Here is a 24,326-nt window from a genome sequence, read left to right as displayed (position 1 = left end):
TTTCAAACGCAAGTTTAACATGGTGATTTTCTTGGCTACTTTTGGCAATTTTACGGCGATTTTTTTGTCTGTGGACACGGTTAGCGTGGTCAGCTCACCAACGCTATACTGCCCACAAGACTGCGCTCACGCAGCGGTGCATGTAGACCGCGAAGGGCTTTATAGATAGGGAACTGCACATTGCAGCCGGTGACAATGGTACACAGCGTGCCAGGAAATTGCCGTGTAGGCAAGACGTGCTCCGTCCAGAGGGCCTACGTTTATTCCCCAAACTTGCCGGATTCATTTCGGTCGCAGTGGGGCCTTCGACTGCTCGAATAAAGTGTAGCGGTCGTACAGATCAACGCCGATTGTACCGGTCACTACAATTACGCCGGGCAGCAACGATGTGATTCACGGTTAAATCTAGAACCGTTGTTTGGCTACGGTAATGTTAGAGTACACAAGTAAGCCACACTACTTCCATATGCGCCTGTTTGGCTAGCATTCTTTTTTTTTCGAGGATTTTCGGTCCTTATACATGCGGGAACTTTGTCAAATTTGGCTTTACTGCGAGGATCTTTTTTTGCCGTGAGGCTTGTCTATGCACGTGCGACAATTCACAGGGAAGGCTCGAGTTTGTATAAACACCACAACAGGGCCATTCGGTGCGGAGAAGCGCTGTTGTCCTTGCGGGAAAAGAATGTTTTTCCGGAAAAGAGTGCACTAATTGACACCAACCTTTTCAGCGGATGCGTTGTTTTCAAAATAACTTTAGCGCCACGTTTGCATTTCATTTCATTTATTTATTCTGAACGCTGCTCAGGCGTTACAGACAGGAGTCGGCAATAAAAATATCGCAGTAGTACACAGCGGGGCAGGAACAGAACAAAAATTACACTGAATGAACAAAATCGTTAAGTGTTGACTTGGAGGTGACAGGCTCGGTTATACAGACGATGGAAGCGGGAAGGCTGTTCCAGTGCACGCTGGTGTCTGGAGCAAAAGAGTCATGGTAATGTTCAGTTCTGTACAATGGTAAACCAAATTTGAAGTGTTCAATACGGGCAGACACATAAGTTATCTCAGCGAAAGGTGACTGACGCAGCCGAGTGGGGCACAAGATAGACAAGATTTGCCGGGGCTGCGGCGTCGCCGACCCCGGAGAAGACCACAAGTGCGTACCCAAGTGTGGCCTGTGCGGTGGGAAACATCTCACCGCCGACAAGGCCGGCAAGGCAAGATTCAAAACTCCTTACGTCGTCCTTCGGCGGCACTGGTAACGGCGCCGGGCGGAAGAAGACAACGAGGACAGAAAGCGAGGCAAAAGAGGTTTTACAGGGTGACCCCAAGGTAGCGCCTGTTCGCAACGGGGCCAGTCCCAGACGCCGGTCCGCAGCAGCTACGGCAGCCGCCACAGCCGCTCTCGATCGAAGTAATGATCCGGGGGCGGCGGCGGCGTCAATCACCACCGGGAAACGATGTGTCGACGTTCGAGCGGAAGATCCAGGTCCCGGACCAAGTCCCGTTTGAGACCCCGGGCCGGATCGAGATTCCGGGCCGACTCTAGCGGACGACGAGGGACAACCACATAGAAAACGTGTTCTGGACCGGCAGGTTTTCTGTCGCTCGGGTTAGCGAAACCGAATTCCCGCCCCTCACCCCATCCTAACCCCTTAACTCAACAGATAGCGCGGAACGGGATAGCAACGAAGTAAAAGAACTGAAGAAAATCATAGTGACAGAGTGCTCAGATACAAGAGAAGAAGGCCCTAATCAGGGCCTTAATGAGCAAAATTGATGGTCTAGCTACCGGTAGCTCAGCAAACGCGAGACCCCAAGGCGATAACAACACGTTGGATAACGCCGGAAGAATGCGCAAGGTGCCGCGGAGGGACCCCCCCTAACCCCGCAAAGGGCGGGATGCGGGGGCGGCACGGCTCACGCAACAGGTGCCGAGCAACCAAGAAGCATTGGACGCCGAAGAAAGCACCGTCAACCGCGATGCGGCGACAGCGACGGCCCAGATTCCAAAGGGAGGAGAGCTTACAGCGATCCTAACGGCCATCACCTAAATCAAAGAAAAACTGAGCGCCATAGACGCCAGATTTCAGCCCTCGAAGGCCAAGTGCGAACGCTGTTTAAACACAAACGGCTAGCGACAAAAGTAGCAACCCCATACCGTAAGGAACCCCTTCGCGTCCCTGAAGAAAGAACGGGCGGAAAAAATCAAGGAATAGATCGCCTATATGCGCGGCCGCATAGAAACACCCGAAGAAGATGAAGAAGAGACAAAATAAGAAAAAGCAGACCAACGAAGAGGGGGGACGTTACAGTAATTTATCAATGGAACTGCCGGGGGATCCGCAACAAGGACGCGGAACTGTTACTCCACATTGACGGGCTCGAACACAAGCCTGATGTAATAGCACTACAAGAAACGAACACCAAGCCCAGACTCTAGGGATACGTGTCGTACACGGACCCGACGGAGAAAGGGACGGTGGTGCTCGTGCGCAGCAAGATGGCGGCTACTGAATACGTCACGGCACAGGGCGGATGCAAGCACACGCTCGTCGAGATGCACGCAAGAACAATTGGCAACACGGGAAATCTATACGTCATGAGCGCGTACTGCCGCCCGTCACAGAGGCAGTACAACTTTGATCGAGTGGTGAGCCAGGCGAAAAGGTTGGAGCGGAGCAGGCCGCTCCTGATCCTCAGCGATTTCAACGCCCCTCAAAAACGTGGGGATACAAGTACCAATCGAAGAGGGGCAAAGCTCTAGCCAAGACCATGAAGGACCATGAGATGACCCTGGTAAACGAGCCAGACGTGGCCACCAGAAGGGGCAACAGTGCCAGTAGGGACACAACTCCAGACCTGTCGTGGCTATCGGGGGCGCTGGACGTGGCCTGGAGAAACGAAGACGTGGACCTAAGTTCCGACCACAGCGTGATCGGCATTACCATCAATGGACCCCAATACCGCGCCATGCTGTGGACGGCACGCGTAACGGACTGGGACAAGATGCGGAAATACACGCAAGAAATAGAAGAGGCTTCGGAAAACGATGAGAAAGCCAACCTAAAGCAAACGTACGCCGAATGGGCCAGGGATCAAAAAAATACCTTCGAGAAGTTCATGCAAGAATTAACGACGACGGCGCAGGCACCTTCCGCGGACGCCAGGCTGGCTCACGTGTTGGCCGCCCGGCCATCGCTAACGCGAAAGGTGGAAGCGCCAACGTCACAACAAGAAGCTGGTCAAACGTATCGCGATACTTAACAAACAGATCGCCAAGTACGCGGCCAAGCTATGCCAAGAGAACTGGCTTAGCACTTGCGACGGCTTGCAGGGAAAGCTATCGGCACGGAAGACGTGGTGCTTACTGAGCAGCAAGACCGCAACCAACCGCAACCTCACCGAGGTCCTCAACACGTACAAGGGGGAGGGCCGCAGGCTACTTTAAGACCTGAAGGCAAAATACCTCAAGACCGAGCGAGGCCAGTACCCGACGCCCGAGAGGTGCGGAGGCCTCGAAAACGAAGAGCTAGACAGACCGTTCACCATGATGGAACTCTGGTCGGCCATTTACGAAAGCAATACAAAGAAGGCCCGCGGCAGGGACACGATCATGTACAAGTTGCTTGGAAACATGAGCGAAGCGGCGGCCCGTGGCCTCCTTGGGCAAACCAAGGAAACCTGGCAGTGCTCGCGGCTGCGGAAAGAATGGAAAGAGGCCGAGGTTCGATTCATCCTAAAATCCGGCAAAGCTCTGACCACTGACAACATGCCGCCCATCTCCCTCACGTCATGTGCGGGGAAGGTGATGGAACGTGTGGTCCTTCGCAGACTTCAAAAACACTTGGAAGAAACAAACCAAATGGCCGAGACCATGTATGGGTTCAGACAACACCTGGGCACCCACGACGTCCTGATCCAACTGCAAGAACTTTTTGTCAAGAAGGCAACAGGGAACGCGCCTTCGGGGATACTCGCCCTACACCTAAAAGGGGCCTTCAACAACGTGTCTCACGCGAGCGTGGTCCAAAATCTAAACAAAATGGGATGCTGTTGGAATACCTACGGCTACATCAAGGACTTCTTAACGAGGAGAACAGCGACCAGAAGAACAGGATAGGGAGGAGATGTCGAAATCTGTCGAGCTCGGCGACAGAGGCACCCCTCAGGGGTCAGTCTTGTCGCCCCTGCTCTTCAATATGACCCTCCTGCCCCTGCTTAATCTACTCAAGCAAATCGAAGGCGTGGGTCACGCGCTGTACGCCGACAATATTACGGTGTGGACGAACCGAGCCGGGTCCGATGTCTGGGCGGAGGAAGCCTTGCAGAGGGTGGGAACGACCATACACGAATATGCAAAGACCTGCGCGCCCCAGAAATCGGAGCTGCCCATGGTTCTGCCGGGACGACCCAAGAAGGAACTGCCTCCGAACCTGACCATCACCATCGACGGCATAGCCATTAAACTGACGCAACAGATCAGAATGCTTGGTCTTCTGCTGCAAAGCGACGGACTAGCGTACGCGGCCGGCCGTCACGAAGATCAAGAACACCTCGGAACAGATTTTAAGCGTGATCCGAAATGTCTCTAACTGTAACAGAGGCCTAAAGGAAGCCGACGGAATGCGCCTAGTGCGGGCGTTCGTCGTGTCAAGCGTGACCTGCACTGGCCCGTACCTCCAACTAACGAAGGCAAACAGAGACACCCTGAACACGATGCTGCGTAAAGCAACCCAGCAGGCATTGGGCCGGCTGATCTACTCGTCCACGCAGAAACTGCTGGACCTGGGTTACCACAACACGGTGGAGGAGCTGATCGATGCTCACCTGTCCAACCAAAGGGTACGGCTAAGCCAAACGGAGCACGGCCAGGTCGTCCAACGCAAAATAGGATGGCAGATAGAACCACAGCCAACCAAGGCGGCCCTTCCCGATCAGTGGAAAGAGGCCATTAAAACCAAGCCACTCCCCAGGAACATGCAACCGGGGAAGAAAGAAGGGATGCGGACCGCGCGAGCCAAGGCCCTGGCCCGACAGCTGGAAGAGAACCCTAGGGTACTCTACGCGGTCGCCTCACTCAGAAAACGCGACGAACGAGCAACGGCGGTAGCCAGGTCTACTGAAAAGCTGATTGTCAGAGCGTCGCTGAGCATAGCACTCGCACTCGTGCAACCGAGCGTGGACACCGTGGTCGCAGATTCGAAGTCAGCCTACGGAAGCTTCCGAAGAGCAGTGATCTCACCCACGGCGCGAGCAATTCTCTCAAAGCACAAGCCTCATGGATGAGCCATTGAGCTCGTGCCTTCCACCATCAAGCTCGAAGGTGGATAGCAACGACCTCGCCGACCACCACGCGCGAGAACTGTCCATCCGGGCGGAGGACGAGCCGGCTGAGCTACCGTATCCCGTGACGAGCTTTAAAGACATTGCTCAGGTGTACAAAAACGCGAGGTGCAAACTTCCCGAACCGCACCCGCAGTTACCCAGGCAACCGCAAACGATCCTGCAGAACACGCAGGCGGGATCGCTGGCGCGTCTCGTTCGGTTACACCGAATATACCCGGCGGAGCACGACACACTCTGCCCTTTCTGCAAAACGGAAAGAGGCACTCAGGCACACATCATGCTCGAGTGCGAAGACCTCAAGAACCCCCCACCTCCCCTTTCCCCAACACCCCCAATCGCCAACCCACCGAGCGATGGCAGACCTTGTTGTCCAGGCCCGCCCTGCCAACTCAGCTCGCACTGACGGCAAGGGGCCAGGAGTTGCTGGAGACATATGGGTCCCATGAATAGGGAACCACCCCGTCTGGTGCCTGCGCGCACCATGGAATTTTCGAGCTCTGTAAATTTAATTCTCTCTCTCTTTTTCCGTTTAAAAATTTTATTAGTGTGATAAATTTTGGGAAATGTACACAAGCTAGAAAGCATGCGTCGTGTAGGGAGGTCATCAAGATTTTCCTGTTTTTTCATTTCAGGTACACTGGGCATGCGCACGTAGTTTGATAGTGTAAATATAGAAGCAGGGTTTTGCAGTGATGAGGCGAACGATTTAGTACCGGCGTCCCAGACGGATGAGGCATATTCGACTTTTGGTCGAACGAGTGTCTTGTATAATATTAATTTCAACGATGACGGAGCAAGAGAAAAGTTTCGACGAAGAAAGCCAGGCGTGGGATTGGCGCTGTTAGAAATGTACTTCACATGCGTTTCTCAAGAGAGGTTATTGGTAATACAGGCACCGAGATACTTATAGGTGTAACTTCAGTTAAAGATGAGCCATTGAGGTGATAAGTCATTTGGGTGATAAGGATTGGTGGGGTTAAGTACCCGAGAAACTCTCATAAACGTACACTTGTTGACATTTATTTTATACGCTAAGTGTCGCACAATGTCGAAATGTTATTAAGGTGGTTTTGAAGACTCGCGGTATCAGATAGGTTACATAATTATCTGTAAATATTGCAGTCACCAGCGAACAACCTTATAGACCAGTTAACAGTATCAGGAAGAACAATAATACATATGTTAAGCATAGGAGAGGGCCTAACACCGACCCTTGCGGAACGCCAGGTGCAACCGGGCAAGGGCCGGAGTCATGTTTGTTAACGGAAACATACTCAGTACGATTTAGTAAGAAACACTCAATCCACTTTATTATATTGATGGTCAGATTAAGCTTACTGAGTTTGAAAAGAAGTAGTTGACGATGAACAGTTTCGAATGCCTTGACAAAATCAATGAAAATACAATAGATTACGGATGAGCGATTCAAGGCAAAAATAAGTCGTTAGTGAAAACCTATAGTTGAGATTCACATGAATGCTGCTTGCAGAAACCGTGCTGTTGCTTCGTAAAGTAGGAATTAGATTCCATAAAATTATTCTATCTGTTACATATTATGTGTTCTAGAAGTTTGCATGGAATTGACGTTAATGAAATTGGCCTGTAATTGGTTAGGGAATATACGTTACCAGATTTGTTTACTTGAAACACCTTTCCTATCCCCCAGTCGTCTGGTACCGTGACTGTGTTGCAAGGATTGGGAAAAGAAGTAAGACAGCAGTGATGATCACTAGGCGCTAGGACTCTTCAAAAAATTGTAGTTTTGCGTTATGAATCATGTGAGTTATACCGTCTAAGTCAATTACAATCGGTTCCATTTTCAGAAACGTAAACGAGGGCATAATGTGAGTATTAAGAGGGGAATTATCTATTAATGACAACGAAAAAGCGTTGCTAAGACCATCGCAGCACTTATCCCGTGGTACTATGCGACCATATTTGGATTTTAAACTGATTTCAGTAGTTTTACGCGTGTTCACCATGTTCCAAAACCTGCGGGGATTAGTAGATAATATCTCAGGAAGTGTGTTATTTAAAAAGCGCGATTAGCTGTTAAAAAGGCACGTTTATGCTCATATGTGGCTGAAATATATGCTTGCCATCTATCCGCGGAGGTAGATAGCTTGAATCGCCGAAATATGCGAATATTTTTGTTTAAAAGTCTTTGGAGCTGTATACTAAACTGCCTTCACTTTCCCCTTAAACAGTTCCCGTTTTTCACAAATGGTACACTCCCAAAATTGAGGAATGAAAGAATCAACAAAGAATCCTAATTGAACATTCATTGGAAAAAAGTCTGCATTGCGGTAGTCTCGGGTAATTTTATATTGCTTGCGCAGGCGGGAAAAGAAAGGTGGCATGATGAATTGTACAACAGAGTGGTTGCTCGAACCCGGTAACAGTGTTATGTTAGAAAATATCTTGGGCTAGGGAGATAATACTAAGGCGAATAGGTTAGCTGATGACGCAGTAATGCGAGTTGGTTCTCGAACCAGTTGGGGAGGTTAAAGGTGGAGCACACGTTGATAAAATCTATGCTTTCAGAAGATCCAGAAAGTACAGTTGGGCCAGTGTCATCGCACGTGATTGCAGAAAAATTGAAGTCACCTAATAAAAATATTGGGGCACTCAAGTATCTTATGACTACATGGCTAGGGCAATCAAATAGGTCATCACAGAACGTTGTGGGGCATTTGGCAGCCTATAACAGACACAAAAGATCGTATCTTTATGATTTACGTGAATACAAGTGCACAAAAATTAAGGAGAAGATGAAGGAACAGGAATATCAAAAGACGCCAAGGCATCAGACACCGCAATCAAAATGCCACTACCTATGCTATCACTACGGTCAAGCCTAGAAACAATGAAATATTTCTGAGCATTGTACAGCTCATCATTAGTAATTTAGTCAGACAACCAGGCTTCTGTAAGCACAATAACGTCTGCAGAACATGTTTCGACCAAGCTTTATAGAACATCTCGTTTGGTGACTATCCTTCGTATGTTTGTAAAAAAGAATAAGTGGCCTATCTTAGGCTTTGCTTGAAAGGCTGAAAATTTCCAAGACTTGGGCGTCGGCGAAGGGCCCGAAGATTGTGATGTGGTAGCCTCATTAGCTGGTGGGATATATGATTCGACTTTGCATACGCTATCGGTGTCGCGATTGTAAATCTAGCACTTTTTATTAGTGTATAGCTTATTGTACCGCAATGACTATGTGTGACCGCTTTCTTTTAACAAATCCGAGAGTTTTTTCCGGCTGAGACGTGTTCTTTTGCACAAATCTTCTTGCTAGCCTATATTAGTCCCCTTTAGTTTAGCTCGCTGTGACAAAAGGTTTTCCTTCACGTTAAAGACAGGGAAATTAATAATGATATGACGACACTTGTTTGTAACAAAGGAGCCAAGCCTGTACGCTCGCATACGCCTTCACTCGGGATCTCGAGTGAGAAACAGTCGTTTAAAATTTCGAGCATCTTTTTTTTTCAGTTTCTGCCCATGTTTTGGTCCGAACATCTCGAATGCCATAGAAAATAGAGTTTTCCCGACGGGACATGCCTTCGCAATCCTCAAGACGAGCTTCAAGCGCAGCACTCTCACTTCTGACAGCCTCAGCTACAGGCTGAGGCACACCCGAAGAGTCTTGGAGGCTTTCAACTGAGAGTACTTCCAATTCAACAGCCCCATGTCGGACATTGATGTCATTCATGCGCTCTTGAAGCTTCTTTGTCTAGCTTTCACCTCATTAAGGAAAGAGATTCTTTCAGCGTGCCGTCATTCCATCATCACCTGAAGTTTATTAATGGAGCTACTATTTCTTCCATAAGTTCCACATCACCTAAAAACAATATCAAATTTGTTATATAGACACAGTCAACGATCAGCGTTAACACTCTTCTGAACGTGGGACAAGAAAAAGGCACCTAGTGCTACAGCGCTCTGTGTAATGCGAAAATGAATTAACCTGTGTGAAAAACATGAAACTTTTAAGGGACCGCTCCATAGCCGCTGTCTCATGCCCACTGGCAGGCCTGTAGCCAGGTCATCTACTTAAGTAGGAGGCACATGATGGTGGCTCTGACGATGCGGCAGACCCCGAGTGTCGGAGTTTCAGCGAAGTTCACAGGCGCAGGCGCGGTATGCCGGGGGACGAGCGGTCACGTCTTGCTGCCGATAACCCCAGGAATGACGATCCACGCAGTTCCAATGACGGTCATGCAGGAGATTGCAAATCGGGAATGGTCAACGTGCAAGTAACAGCCACCAACTGTGTGAAAAGCATGAAAGGTGTCAGTGACAGCTCCATAGCTGCTGTCCCATGCCAACTTCATAGGAACTCTGTCGGTGTGGCTTACAAGCCCAACAAATTGCAAAGTTGGGTATACAGCCAACCGGCTTAATGCTTGCGGAGAGAAGCAGTCATCTTCAAGATATGTTTTTGAGTCACTGCCAGCGTACCATAGCGATCGCAACCTGGTGAAAACAAATTCATTTTAATTTGCGCTTATAGAACTTGCTCACCTGTCTGCAACAAATATCATCGCTTACGATACAGCTATTCACTGAAAGTAGGAAGCTAAAATGTTGGAGGATATTTCAGCATATTTATTCGCGAACGCACTTCTTTTGGCTAGGCTTGTCGCCGAGCCGACAATCTACAACCTGGGCATCAGATTTACCGCAGCTGCCTGATCGAGAATCACTGTTAATGCTGCTGCTACAAGGCCTCAGAAGATGAAGGACAACAAAAACTGAGAGGGAACCTTCTGGAGCACTCTAGGTTTTTTGTTGTTGTTGCTGTTGTTACACTCGTGCTACACGTCGTAAGTAAATGGGAAAAGACAGCACACTGAGTGTTTCTTCCTGTTTTTCCTTTACTTTATTGCTATATTTAGGACACTGCGCGCTCAGCGCTTCTTGTTGTTCCTTGTGTTATGATCTATGCTATTGAAGCAAACATGCCTAATACTGTTTGTTGGTTTATTCTTTTGGATGTACGTGTCCTATAAACCCGTGTAATGCCATGGAACGCCTTAGCAAAGGCCTAACAGCTGTGGACAGTTTTTTGCGGGCGATATTCGGGTGGGTGCGTTTTCGGCGGACGCCGACCAGGAGCGTGCTTCGGCCAGTCTAGCCAAGTAACCATTTCGCGTGAAAAATTTTGTATTTAAGCGCACTGCCGATCTCACAGATTGTGCGCACTTATCGAGCGTTTCTTGGCAAAGAATGAGCATAGCAACCCGAGGGAAGGACAAAATTACAATGGCCTCCCTCAGGCAGTCTGAAAAACGCGCACACAGCGGAAAAATTATGATGATGATGCTGATGATGCTTAGTGGCTTCCTCTTTGTAACGGGGTGGCGTTGCGCAGCGACCTTAGTCGCAACGCCACTGTACAATCACCTGCCAAAAAATACAAACAAAATAAATAGGAACAATTCTGTCAAAATAAAAACAAGATACTTTTACGAAATTGTTGTGCTAGACTGACGTCTTTGTTCGCATGTCTACCCAGATTGTTCTCTGCTCTTTTCCCACCAACATTCTAATCTTCTTTCACTAACCTCTACTGCTGTTCAATTCACTTTTCCGCTAACCTTAAAGCCAAGGACCTCCGGAAGCTGGATGGCTCCCTCACTGAGGACTGGACGGATACTTTTGCACTCCGTTACAATATGTCGCATTGTTTCTGGCTCCTTTCCGCAGCCTGCGCATAGTTCTTCCTGTACCGGCTCGCGGATAAGCGTTTTTGTCCGCAAGCAACCCGGCCGGGGTTCAAAAAGCAATGCACTCCCTTTGGCATTATCGAATAATTTTTCCCTTGTGATCTCCTCTTTCCGATCCTGTAGATATCTAAGGACTTTTTCGCATCCATCCTCTTTTTCCAGGTCGTTGTCTCTGTTTCTTTCACTTCAATTTTTATTGCCTTGGTCATTTCCCCTGCACTTCCAGGTTTCATACACTTTGTCCTGACCCTTCTGGTTCCTTTCCTCCATTGTGTGTCCACGCTTTTCATGTAAAGATACCGCAACACCTTGACCGCCCATCTCTGGTCTTCCATATTTTTAAGTCGTTCTTCAAAACATATGTTGCTCTGTGCTTCTCTCACTTCGAAAGATGCCCATCCCATGTCTCCCTGCACTGCTTCATTTGTTGTTTTACTGTGTGCTCCTAATGCCAATCCACCTACGGCCCTCTGATTTACTTCTAGTCCTGAATGAATCTGATTTGACACACGCTACTGTGTTTGAAAAGGTGAGTGCTGGTACCATTGCTCCCTTCCAGATTCTTCTCACTACTAAATATCTGTTATATCCCCACAGTGCTCTGTGCTTCATGATAGAGGCGTTTCTTCTGCCTTTTATTCTTAAATGCTCCTCATGAGTTTTCAGATACGGCTGACCTTCGTTCGACCATATGCCCAGATATTTGTATTCCGTTACCCACGGTATTGCTGCTTTTTGAAAGAATACCGATTTGTTAGGGGTGTTGTCATTAAAAACTAGAACTCCCGACTTTGCTGTGCTAAACTCTAACCTTGGTGGAGTGGCTTCTTTCCCGCAGATATCTGTGAGCTGCTGCAGACACTGTTTGCTATCTGCTAGTAGTACTATGTCATCTGCATATATCAGTCCCAGGATATGTTGTTCCACATCCTGTCCTTTGCTGCTATAACATAGATTGAAACCTATTTTACTGCCTTCAAACTTTCTTTCTAGTCTAGCCATGTACAGCATGAACAGCACTGGCAAAAGAGGACAACCTTGCTTTAAACCTCTATTTGTGACTACCGGTTCCGTGCACTTTTGGTTCTCTCAGGTAATTTGCACCTCGCTCTCGTAGTAAATTCCCTGCAACAGCTGTATAAAGTCCTGACCTAACCCCTACCGCTTAGGTATGCCCCATAGAAGTTCTCTATCTACGTTGCCGTAGGCTACCTTTATATCGAGAAATGCTATCCATAGTGGTCTCTCCTGAGCCATTGACACCTTTATGCATTGGGTTAGGACAAATAAATTGTCCTCTAAGTGTCTGTCCCGTCTGAAACCATTTTGTAGTTCTCCCAGTATGCTGTTCCCCTCTATCCACGCCTGTAGTTCCGCTTTTATATCTTGCATTGCCAGTCTGTATGCCACTGAGGTAACTGTAATAGGCCTGTACGAGTTAGCATCAGCCTTGTCGCCTTTACCTTTATATATCGTCTTCATCCTGCTTTTACGCCAATTGAGCGGTACGTCCTTAGTTTTTGTCACTTTTTCGATTGCTCTAATCAGTTGTGCCTTGCTTTTTGGACCCAGTAGGTTGACCACCCGTATAGGAATTTCATCCGTACCTGTTGCCGTATTAGCTGGAACATTTTCTTCGGCTGTTTTCCAGTTTAGATTCTCCAGCTTTACACTCTATCTGTACGCACTTCGCTTGCCCCACTCCCTGAATGCTGAAGCCCTCTCTCCAGTCTTCTGAACTTCTCTTGTATCATTCAGCGTATGTGAAGTACCGCTTCTTCCCCTTTTAGTACCTGGCCTTCGCCGTTTATGACATGACGTTGTACTTCTTCGGTCTTTTTCCTTAGTTCCTTTACATGATTCAAAAACTTTACCGGCGTGCCTTTATCCTTTACCCGTATATTCGAGACCCATCGCTCACTTTCTCGGTTTAAGTTTTTGCTGTACAAGTTTTTGTACTTCCAGCTTCTTAAGGCGGTACCAATTCCACTTGAAAGTTATTTCCTCTGTTTGCATTCCCACTCGCTTGGCCTCCCTGTGCTCTCTAGATGCTTGCTGTCTTTGTGTTATAGCCTCCTTGATTTCCTTGTTGCACCAGCTTCTAGGTTTTCCTTTTCCTTTCCAGTAGTTGCGTTCTCTCGCGTTCCTTATCTTTCCTTGAATTCAACCGATCAATTCGCTGTAATCTTTCGTAGGTTGTCTCTTGATTTCCGTCTCAAGGCTTTTGTCAATATTAGCCATTTGCTGATCGTTTAATTTAATATCGTGTACCGTCGTTTTCTGGTTTCGACCTTCCATTTTTCCAAAAGTCAATGTTATCCGTTTATGGTCACTTCTTAAGCTGTGGGCACCTATTTCATCTATTTCCATTAGAGTCAAGCTTTCATACACTCCTTTTGAAAGGAAGCTGTAGTTTATACTGGACTGCTTTTCCCCTCGTTCCCAAGTAATTTGTCCCTCACATTTATTCACTCTGTTTACTACAATGAGATTATGCTCTTAACATATATCTAGTACGAGTTTGCCGTTGCGGTCTGTGTATCCGTCCAGGTCCTCAATGTGGGCATTCATGTCTCCCACTAGAATCACGTCTCCCGATTGTCTTAACTGATCGAGGTCCCGCTTAATGCATCCTACCAGTCTTTCATTCTTTTCTCTAACCTCTCTGTCATCACCTGACCACAGATAGGCGACTCCCAACAGCGTTTCTCTTCCCGCTATCGTGCCCTTAACCCACATGTGCTCTTCGCAGTTTTCGTTTACTCTGTACCAATTGGCTCCCTGTTGAATAAGCATGCCGACCCCCTCCCCCCCCCACTTCCAGTACCTACCGTTCTGTTACAGCTAAGCGCACTTTAACTCATCAAGGTGTCTCTATGATTGCCTGGGATAATCTCATGCCACCTGAACCCCCCGACATCCCATCGCCTCTCGCTCCGTGGAGCCGCCCTTCTGTCACGGACTCTACGGCCACCCATCCCGTCCAGCGCAACGCCCGCCCCGTCCGCGCTGCCCGCATCAACGCTCTCCGAAACAGTAAACGTCCCCGCAAAATCGACATTTGCACCGACGCGAGCATTTCTCCTCCGTTAGTTGGGACCGCATGGGCTTCACCTGACCTCCCTTCCATCCAAGGCAAAGATCCCTTAATATTCCATGTGCTACCAACCTCGAAGCGGAACTCCATGCTATTGTTCAAACCATAGACTACCTCATGTTTGACTTTCACTCCTCCGTGCCTCCCAGATACGGATCCTGACATACTCTTTCGAAGCCCTAAACACTCTAAAATGTCCCACGTCGACCAATACCATCGCCAACAAAATCATTCATCAGATCTCCATCCTGAAATCTAGCGGCATTCATGTTCCCATCGACTAGTCACATTGACACGAGGAGTCATCACCGGGCAACCAGGCAGCCCACTCGGCCGCGCGGGAGTATATAACCTCTAGTCCTCCGCTGCTACCCGACTTGGCTCCTCCAACTACTGAGACATCACCACCAGCGATACCGCTTCTACGTTACAAAAAGGAAAAAAAAAGACCGCCTCAAGGCCCTGAATCCAACCGGCTTTTTATCCGCCCTGCCCTCGCTCCCAAGACAAGCCGAAATTTTCATAAACAAATATTTTGCTAATGCTAGCTTTACCCCTGAGACCTTACGTAAATGATACACCCCATCTCTACCGCCTCGATGTCCCTTCTGCACCTCCCCCACTCCCGCCAATCTCCAACACCTAATTTCGCACTGCCCGAGCTCGCGCACTTCAAGCCTTCAAGCCTCCTCCAAACACAACCTCTCTTTACATCAACCCTCGTACACTGGAACCCTCCATACTGGCTTTAATTGCACACTCTACCCTAAAAACCGGTCTAGCGCGAGCAGTCTAGAGTCGTGAGCCTGCCCTCCTCACCCCACGCGGCTTCTTCAGCATTCTGAAGGAGCCCACCTGTTTTGCGTCGAACTGTACGCATTTTTAAGATGTCCCAAGTTACAAACCCCCCCCCCCCACCTTCTACTTCCCCTTCCCCCACTTGACGTAGAGTCTTCTTGCCACAATAAAGGCTACGTCCTCTTTCTCCTCCTCTTACAGCCTTGCCATATATATTCATGCATTGCTGGGGGCTCTTCTAAATCTCGAAGAAACGTTTCTGTAAAGGCATATACTTCCGTTTTTTTTCATTTTCTAGTTGACCGCGAAGCTCTAACCATTTTTCCCGTGATCTGCCACCATGCATGTTTATGTAGGTAATCTTATAAACCCCACGCATTTTCTTTCGGTTAATTCTTTTCCGATGTTTGGGATAAGAGCCGGTCACCGGGGGAAAGTCGCTTGCCTCCTCTCTAGCCTCCATTGATACCTCATGCCTCTTTCTAAGCTTTTGTGCGCACTGTGTGCTACCTTTGGTACTTTTCTTTGCGCTGTACATTCGACCTCGATCGCAATTGCTTGCCCCTGCCGCATTTTCACTGTGCCTGGTATTTAGTCCAGCTTCCGGGATGCTCTTGGCCCCCCCTAAAAAAGCTACCGCCCGCGCAGCTAGTCGCTTCCCCACCGCCTCCGCTACGCCCTCAGTGAAATGTACTCCGTCCCGAACAAACGCCCGGCCCCGGCCCGCACGGTGCACTTCCCGGTTGAGGTCAACTACTTCAAAATTTATTGCTTTAGTGAGCTTCCGAATTTCCCTGTTGGCTTCTACCACTGCCCTTGCTCCGTGGCCTCCTCTACCCTCAACTACCGGCACCGTGCAGACCGCGATCTGGATGTCGTCCGAAATCGCCCGGAGTTCATTGACCCCCTTCGCCACCTGCTTCGCTATGCCTTGTTCTCTTCCCTGAAGCACGTCGTTTAAGCTCCCGATTATCATCACTAGGTGCTTCTCTGTCATTGTGTCCCACACCTGCTCTTTCGCCTCTCCATCCCCACGCTAACCATATTTCTAAGGAGCGTGCTTGCCTTAACTCTCTTGTCCTCCCCTACCCTCTTTGTAACCACCTGCTCTGCACTGGGCATGTTCGAGTCGCCCACAATGGTGTCTGGCCGCTCCCATGGTTCTTTTGGCTGCGCAGGTGTTTTTGCCGCCGAGGCGTTTGCGCTGATTGTCTCTGAGTAGCTCTTGCCCGGCGGCGACCCCTTCCATTCTTCCACGACAGCGTTAGGCCCCTCTCCGTGACCAGCGCTGTCATGTCCGCCCGCTGCCTCATGCTCGGCGGCCCTGACCTCCACTTGTCTTCCCGCCTCGGAGCCAGAGCCAGGCACGCACCCTCAGTGCACTACCCCGTGGCGTACGCCATTGCTTTCCGGAATGGCATCCCGCGGCACACACACGCTTTCTACCCGGGCTAGCTTCCCTTCCAGCACCTCCCGCAGTTGCGTTTCGGCTTTCAGCTCCTCCACTAACCCGTCAACCTGTACCTTCAGTTGCCCCTTCTCCTGCACTACCCGGTCGAGGCGCGACTCCATTACACACATTCTGCACATGAAGTCCTGCCCTTCCGCATCCTCAGCTGTCTCGAACCTTGTATCCTCGAGTCGATACTCCCGCTTGCACCTCGCGCACGCAACGCCCGGCTTCTTCTTCGTTGGCATGTTTAGGAGCTAGCTGACTGCTTTAGGAGCTAGGAGACTTTAAGAGCTAGCGTCCACAAAGTAATTACTGCCGCTTTCTCCCGCACGTGCTACGCTCGAAAAAAAGGACAAACACCGTGCGATGCTTGCCTACAGCATCTTCCTTTGTTGGTGAACTGTCCAAAAGGTGCTTAAACACACTACTAACACTAAACGTTACTTCTACTTGCTCTACAGCATTACCTCCCTAAGAGAAAAACAAAACAAATACTTATCGCATTCGCCGTCTAGGCCATCGTCGCTCCGCTGGGAACACATACATGATGATGATGATGATGATTAGCGGTTTCCCCTTTGTAACGGGGTGGCGTTGCACAGTGGCCTTAGTACAACGCCCCTGTACAATCAACTCTCCAAAAATACCCACAAATTATATTTAAAAATATCAAACTAAAAAGAGAATACTTCTACCAAATTTTTGTGCTAGTCTGACTTGTATGTCCGCTTGTCTTCCCAGATTGTTCTCTGCTCTTTTCCCACCAACATTCTAACCTTCTTTTACTAACGTCTACAGCTGTCCAATTCACTTTTCCGCTAACCTAAAACCAAGGTCCTCCGGAAGCTGGATGGCTCCCTCACTGAGGACATGACGGATACTTTTGCATTCCGTTACAATATGTCGCATTGTTTCTGGCTCATTTCCGCAGCCTGCGCATTGTTTTTACTGTACCGGCTCGCGGATAAGCGTTTTTGTCCGCAAGCAACCCACCCGGGCTTCAAAGAGCAATGCACTTCCTTTGATATTATCGAATAATTTTTCCCTTGTGATCTCCTGCTTCCCGATCCTGTAGATATCTAAGGACTTATTCGCATCCATCCTTTTTTTCCAGTTAGTTGTCTGTTTTTTTCACTTCATTTTTTATTGCCTTGGTCGTTTCCCCTGCACTTCCAGGTTTCATATACTATGTCCTGAGCCTTCTGGTTCTTTTCCTCCACTGTGTGTCCACGCTTTTCATGTAAAGATACCGTAACACTTTGGCCGCCCATCTCTGATCATGCGTGTTTCTAAGGCGTTCTTCAAAACATATTTTGCTCTGTGCTGCTCTCACTTCGAATGATGCCCATCCCATGTCTCCCTGAACTGCCTCATTTGTTGTTTTACTGTGAGCTCCGAATGCCAATCGACCTACGGCACTCTGATTTACTTCTAGCCCTGATTGAATCTCTGAATTGACACACACTACTGCGTTTGAAAAGGTGAGCGCGCGTACCATTACTCCCTTGCAGATTCCTCTCACTACTTCATATCTGTTATATCCCCACAGTGCGCTGTGCTTCATAATAGAGACGTTTCTTTTGCCTTTCATTCCTAAATGCTCCTCATGAGTTTTTAGATACGCCTGACCTGCGTATATTCATATGCCCAGATATTTGTATTCCGTTACCGGCGGTATTGCTGCTTGGTAACCGAACATGTACCGAACACCGCCTAAGAGAATGTGAGCAATACTTAGTTAACGCTAACGTGCAAATTAAAGGTGTGCCGATTTCTAAGGATAAAAGCCTTCCAAAGATGATGCCTAAAATCGGTGACAAGTTCGGGGAACCGATTTCGCGTCGGACATTGCAATGTGCCATCGTGTGCGCGTCCCTAAAATCATAACCCAGAAGAACATCGTTGTCAGTTTAACCGTTGTACAAAGCGGGATGCGATCCTTCATAAGGCTCTTAAGGCAGACATTGTCCGCATTGATCTTGGTCTTCACGGAGCTAGTCCGGTGTTCGTCAATGAGAGCTATGCCCAGAACTAAACAGGCTTCTCGATCAGCCAATATCTCCGAAACGTGCAGCTGGGTGGCGATTTGTGTGGGTACGCAGCGGGCACATCGTCGCCCTACGAGCCGAGAACACGCCTGTGCTCAGAATCGCCCAAGCAGCAGATCTGTCATGGAAGACTAATGCGTTCAGCACATAAGTACGTTAACTATGGTTACAAGGTGTTTGAATGCCAGCATTGCCGAAAGCTCCTATATAGCAGTTAAACTGCCACTCAGAGCCCATATTTTAGGCTGACAAAAACTAAAAAGATGTTAATCAGCAGCAGCAAGTGTAGAATGGTTTCTTTTTCAGTTATAACTGTGTTTCAATAACATGGATATATGTTTTGACCTCGACATCTGCACCTAGTAGCAATTTGTTTTCAACGCAGGCATCCGCATATTAAATTGGCTGAGTGTGCGCACTGCGAGACGCATTCCGATGCTCTTCGTGGCCTTGCGCTGTTCTGTGCCGCTATTCCGCTGGATGCCTGTATCAATACATAATACTAGCCCCGATGACGATACGTACCCCAAGCACGACAGACACTTCCGTTTTGTATTCGTGGCAACGTGCAATGCACCACGAATTAACATGAACGTAAAACCAAGCCTCTTAATGATTCTTCATTTGACTTTCATACTGTCGTGCTAACGGAGGCGAGGTATACTTCTTACTGTGAAGTTGTTGCACATACCGGTGATAGATATTTCTTTTGATATAGGCAATCATGGCGAGGTGTCAGCGATGCCTAAAAAAATCCGTCCTCGTGAAGAAAAATTGCAGCCCCGGAACGAGAACGAATTACGTTCTTGTAATCCCCGCAGATCTTCGTGACGAAATTTTGGAAGGGTACCATGACGACCCGTCTTCCGGACATCTCGGCACAGCTCGCACAATTGGAAAAATCAAGGCGACGTACTACTGGCCCCGCCTCACATCCGACGTCACCCACTACTTCCGGAGCTGCCGCGACTGCCAGTGACGAAAAACGCCGCCGACGAGACCAGCCGGACTTCTGCAGCCGATCGCCGTCCCATCGAGGCCTTTCCAGCAGATTGGAATGGACGTTTTGGGCCCGTTTCCTACGTCATGATCCGAGAGCAAGTGGATTGTCGTAGCGACACTCTACATGACACGCTAAACAGAGACCACCGCTCTTCCGAGGGGGACTGCACAAGAAGTCGCCAAGTTCTTCATAAGTCAAGTTCCGCTGCGACATGGAGCCACTGAAGTTCTAAACGGCCTTTACTGCCGATCAGATGCAAGGAATCTTACGCTATAGCAACACGGATCACCGAAGAACGACGGCCTACCAGCCCCAAACGAACGGACTAACGGAACGTTTGAACAAGACGACTGCAGATATGCTGTCCATGTACGTCGATGTTGAACACAAGACCTAGGTCGAAGTGCTTCCTTATGTCACGTGTGCGTACAACACGGCTATCCAAGAAACTACGCAGATGACACCGTTCGAGCTTGTCTACTGAAGGCGGCCGACTACGATGCTTGACGCCATGCTTCCGCACGTAGAAGACGACTACCTCAACGCCGACGTCCAAGGATACCTTCAGCGTGCGGAGGAGGCCCGCCAGCTTCCTCGAGTTCGTACAACGGACCAGTAGCTGGTGGAAGCCGCCGCTACAATCTCCGACGCCGAGACGTCGAGTACCACATACCCGAAGTCGTCCACGTGGTTCGCTTAAAACCTTTCTACGCACGATTTTTTCTTTGTTCGGACTGTCGCTTATGTTAACCCGTGATACGTATGTGGTACGGGTTGGGCTTTTATTTTATATTATAGCCCTTTAGCTTTATGTCGCTTATGTTAGCAATGGCTCGATGCAGCATTATGCCCCCTCTTAGAGGGGGTACAATGTCGCGAAGCATGTATTGGGTTTGTTTATTTATGTTTCGCTTTTACAACCTGGCTGCGCCGGCCTGTCTTATCTGTGTGCCAAGGGAAGCGCGTGTTCCATACTTTCTATCTATGCCACATGTGTTATCTCTTCTGATAGGGAGAGCGTTCTGAACTAACCTGAACAGCCTAGAATAATCTTCTTTGTTCTGGATGTAAATCGACGGTTTGAGAAACAGCCGCGCCCACGGTTGCGCCTAAAGATAAAAAGCCCGCAAAGCAGACGCCGCGGCATTCCATTCCACTCCCCTACGCCGGCCGACGCATGTCCCTTTTTTTGGCTGCTGTCTCGCCGCCTGTGTATTCTTTGAGTTGTTAGGGGAGCCCAAGTTCGCTCGAATATACTCGTTTTCTTTGAAGACAACTGAGTCGTCCTTGACTTCGTGACAATACATAGAGAAAAAATTGTGTGCTTCATTGGGGCTTTCGGCTTCTAGAATATTCTAGAACACTGCATTTATTACAGTGGTGAACCCAGGGACCCTAATCATAAATGCACCTATAAGGCGATCGGAAAACTTCTCGCGTATTCGCGATCATGACTGGCAAGAAACAGAAAAGAGGCGTGTGATCCCTACTCCCAATTGTAAAGGCACCAGCATCAGGTACGTTGCCGCAGGAACGCTGTGACGCAGGTCAAGTAGTGTTTCGCTTCCGGACGTTTGACGGCAAATCGATGACGTTGGTAAGACCTGACGTATATATTACTTTCTTAAAGTCACAAGAACAAGTATTGGAGTCCATCATATTGATTTTAAAGCCTCCTTATAACGACTGGTACATTATATGGTAAAAGGTTTTGCTACAGCCTTTCAAAAAATTAGCAAATCGCGCAATGGTACCAGCCGTAGACTTTTAGATTATTGCCACGATGAAGGCACGGCATGTAGCCGCCAGAGATTCCTAGTTGTCATGAACAATGAACTTTATTGACATCAGGTACATAGTACACAATGCCGGTGGCTGGCAGAAAACGCCATCTCAAGGACAGCTTGACAGAGCTGCAGGCCCCCGTTTTGATGCCAGCGTACAACAGTGTTCTACAGTACAAAAAAAAATAAGCCGCGTAGAAAGTTATCAAGCATTATTGAGTGCGCGATGCCTTTTTAATGTAATGGTGAAACAGGCAGTTGCATTTGTTTATTTATTTATTCATTTATTTATTTATTTCATTACCTACAGCGACCAAATTTAGGCATTACAGTAGGGGGAAAGACATAAGACTTGATACATAAAACCCATTTGTGATGTGGTTATGTTTGCTCAGGAAAGGAAGCGGCAAACGTGCTCCAAGAAGCACGGCGAATTATACACGGAATGCACCATGGGAGTTGTATACGAGATTCCCATGAGTTGTAACAAGAGTTATATTGGCCAAACAGGCAGATGTTTCAACGACAGAGCGCGCGAGCATTGTTGGGCTGTAAAAAACAACGCAGGGGGCCACATGGCTGAGCACTGTAAAAGGTGCACTCAGCAGGGAACTAAATGCACTCCGCTCTTCAAACAGGCCACGTTTTTAAAATGGGTGCGTGATAGGCAAGAAAGAGAAATTGTGGAGGCTTACTTCATTCACAAGGCGGGAGATAAGTGCATCAGTACACCATCGGTTACATTATCATTCAAAGAACTCCAGTTTTTAGATGGACACGTGTAGGTTGGCAAACGTTGTTGGCGTGACGTTTTTGCATGACGTCAAACAGTGTATTTAATCCAGGGTTTTTCATGATTAAAGTTTAGTTGGAAGTGGCGCCTTGTCTGTGTCTACGTGTTTCTTTGGTCCCCGTTGTTTAGCGCCTCAAATTTATTCAGTATGTTCAACCAACTAGCCCTGATCAAGCTTTTGTAACAAAGGACGACGGAGTAACACACCACAAGCGCTGACTATCAACTGATGGCTTTATTGCAAGGTGCGGAAAATAAATATCACAGTTACAGGGGAAAAATGCAACAAGTGCGCACCAAGAGATAAGAGAAGGATTCCCAGCCTGTCAAACTATTATTGCGTCACTTGACAGGCTGGGCATCCTTCTCTTATCTCCTTGTGCGCACTTGTTGCATTTTTTCCCCTGTAACTGTGCTATTTATTTCCCGCAGCTTGCAATAAAGCCATCAGTTGATAGTCAGCGCTTGTGGTGTGTTACTCTGTCGTCCTTTGTTAGAATGTGCGCTGTTCCTTCCATTGCATCTGGAAACCACCAACTAGCCCAACATGCCACCCTTTTGGATTATGTGTCGTTTGGGCGCTTGGACATTTTAAGGTTATGATGTGTGTATTAAATCAGTTGCGAGGCTACGCTTGTAGTGCCTAATGTGTCCCTGTCCCCATTTTTTGCGCGCAGTTTTTAAGGGGCTTCATCTCAAAAGATGTTAAAGATGACGATAGCGATGATGTAGCTATAAAGTTAATGTAGGGGCAAAACATAGAGCTGACTGAACAACGAGGAAGAGTCCTGTTGTCGATGAGAAAATGTAACGACGCTTAGCGCTTCTTTAGGCGGCGTTAATAGCGCTGTGATGTGGTTATGATACGTACCACCCCAGGAAGGAATGCAGTAATTTAGGTGACTGTGGACAAAGGCGTAACACTAAGCTCTAATCAAAACACTCATACCAAAAGTGACTTTCTTTGAAATGAAATTTACCTCCTCATGACATTTAAGGTGAGAATCGACTGTTACCCCAAGATAAATAGTTGTACGACGAAGTTCAATTTTGTCACGTGGGATATTTTTTATTTATTTACGACTATGCATAAATAGTACAGAAACATGAATTACAACTTATGCTAACATATATTTGAGTTGAATCAACAATCAAGAAGTGTGCCTCGCAATTCGGAGTACAACAGTAACAAAGCGCAAGATAACCGTAATAAAACGTGTACATACAAAAACATTCAATACATAAAGGAAATCGCACACTATACATAAAATAAAAAGCGAAATCAAAAAGCAGCTTCCTTCATTGCGGCATAGTTTGTGGCATAATATAAAACTTTTGTGTTAAATGTTGTATTAGCGTTAACTCTTCCTGGGGTAATTTATTCCAAAGCGAAATCACATGGGGAGAAATAGATAATTTATGTATGTTAATATTGCCAAAAGAACGCTTAAATGCTTTGTTGTGGTTTGCGCGGCCAGACCATATGGGGATCTGTTAAGTTACCTTGACGGGGTATTTTAAGGTGACGGTAGTACAGCTGATATAAAAGCTTGATGCGAGATACAGCTCAGCGTTGAGCTAGTTTTTTCTATGTTGCCTTGTCGCGAAGAACGAACACGCTTGAAAAACGTGAGTATGTGGAGTATATAAACCTCAAGGGTAAATTTTGCACTCTTTCTGTTTTCTTGACTGAGTATTTTTGCTGCAGGCTTCAGATCAGATCCTCATATTGTATTTGTGGTCTGACGAGAGCATTCTACGGTGTTAACGTAACGGTCAATGAGATACGACGGAATTTCCGTTACAAAAATGCCAACTTTTTTAGCGCATTGCTGAAAACGTTTTCAATGTGGGGTGCCAAACTTAAGTTGCTCGTGAGTGTAACACCTAAATACTTTACTCGCTTGGTTTTATTTATATAAGCTCAAGAATAGTATACGTAAATTATGAGGGTTCTTTTTTGTTCTAAATATAATAGCCGCGTCCTTGAAGTATTTAGCTTTAAGCCACATGTATCACACCTTACACTAAGTGGAACTCATCATTGAGTTTTACTTGATCGCAGTGTGGAGTTACATTAGCATAAATAACACAATCGTCCGCAAACAGCCGGATCTTCACAGGCGATAAACAAATAAATAGATATCGTATATATAAACTGTGAACGTTACGTTAAAAGACCGACCACTGTCGCTTGTGGCTCTGCCGCGTGCTCATCCAATGTATCAGAAACGCACTCATTAACAGACGCGTGTTAATTTCTTAAGAGCAA

This window comes from Haemaphysalis longicornis, unplaced genomic scaffold, assembly GCF_048455015.1.
Source record: "Haemaphysalis longicornis isolate Haplotype H1 unplaced genomic scaffold, Haemaphysalis longicornis Haplotype H1 scaffold_2, whole genome shotgun sequence".
NCBI classification, from domain to species: domain Eukaryota; kingdom Metazoa; phylum Arthropoda; class Arachnida; order Ixodida; family Ixodidae; genus Haemaphysalis; species Haemaphysalis longicornis.
The sequence above is the reverse complement of the archived record's forward strand: the minus strand, read 5'-3'. Positions refer to the sequence as shown.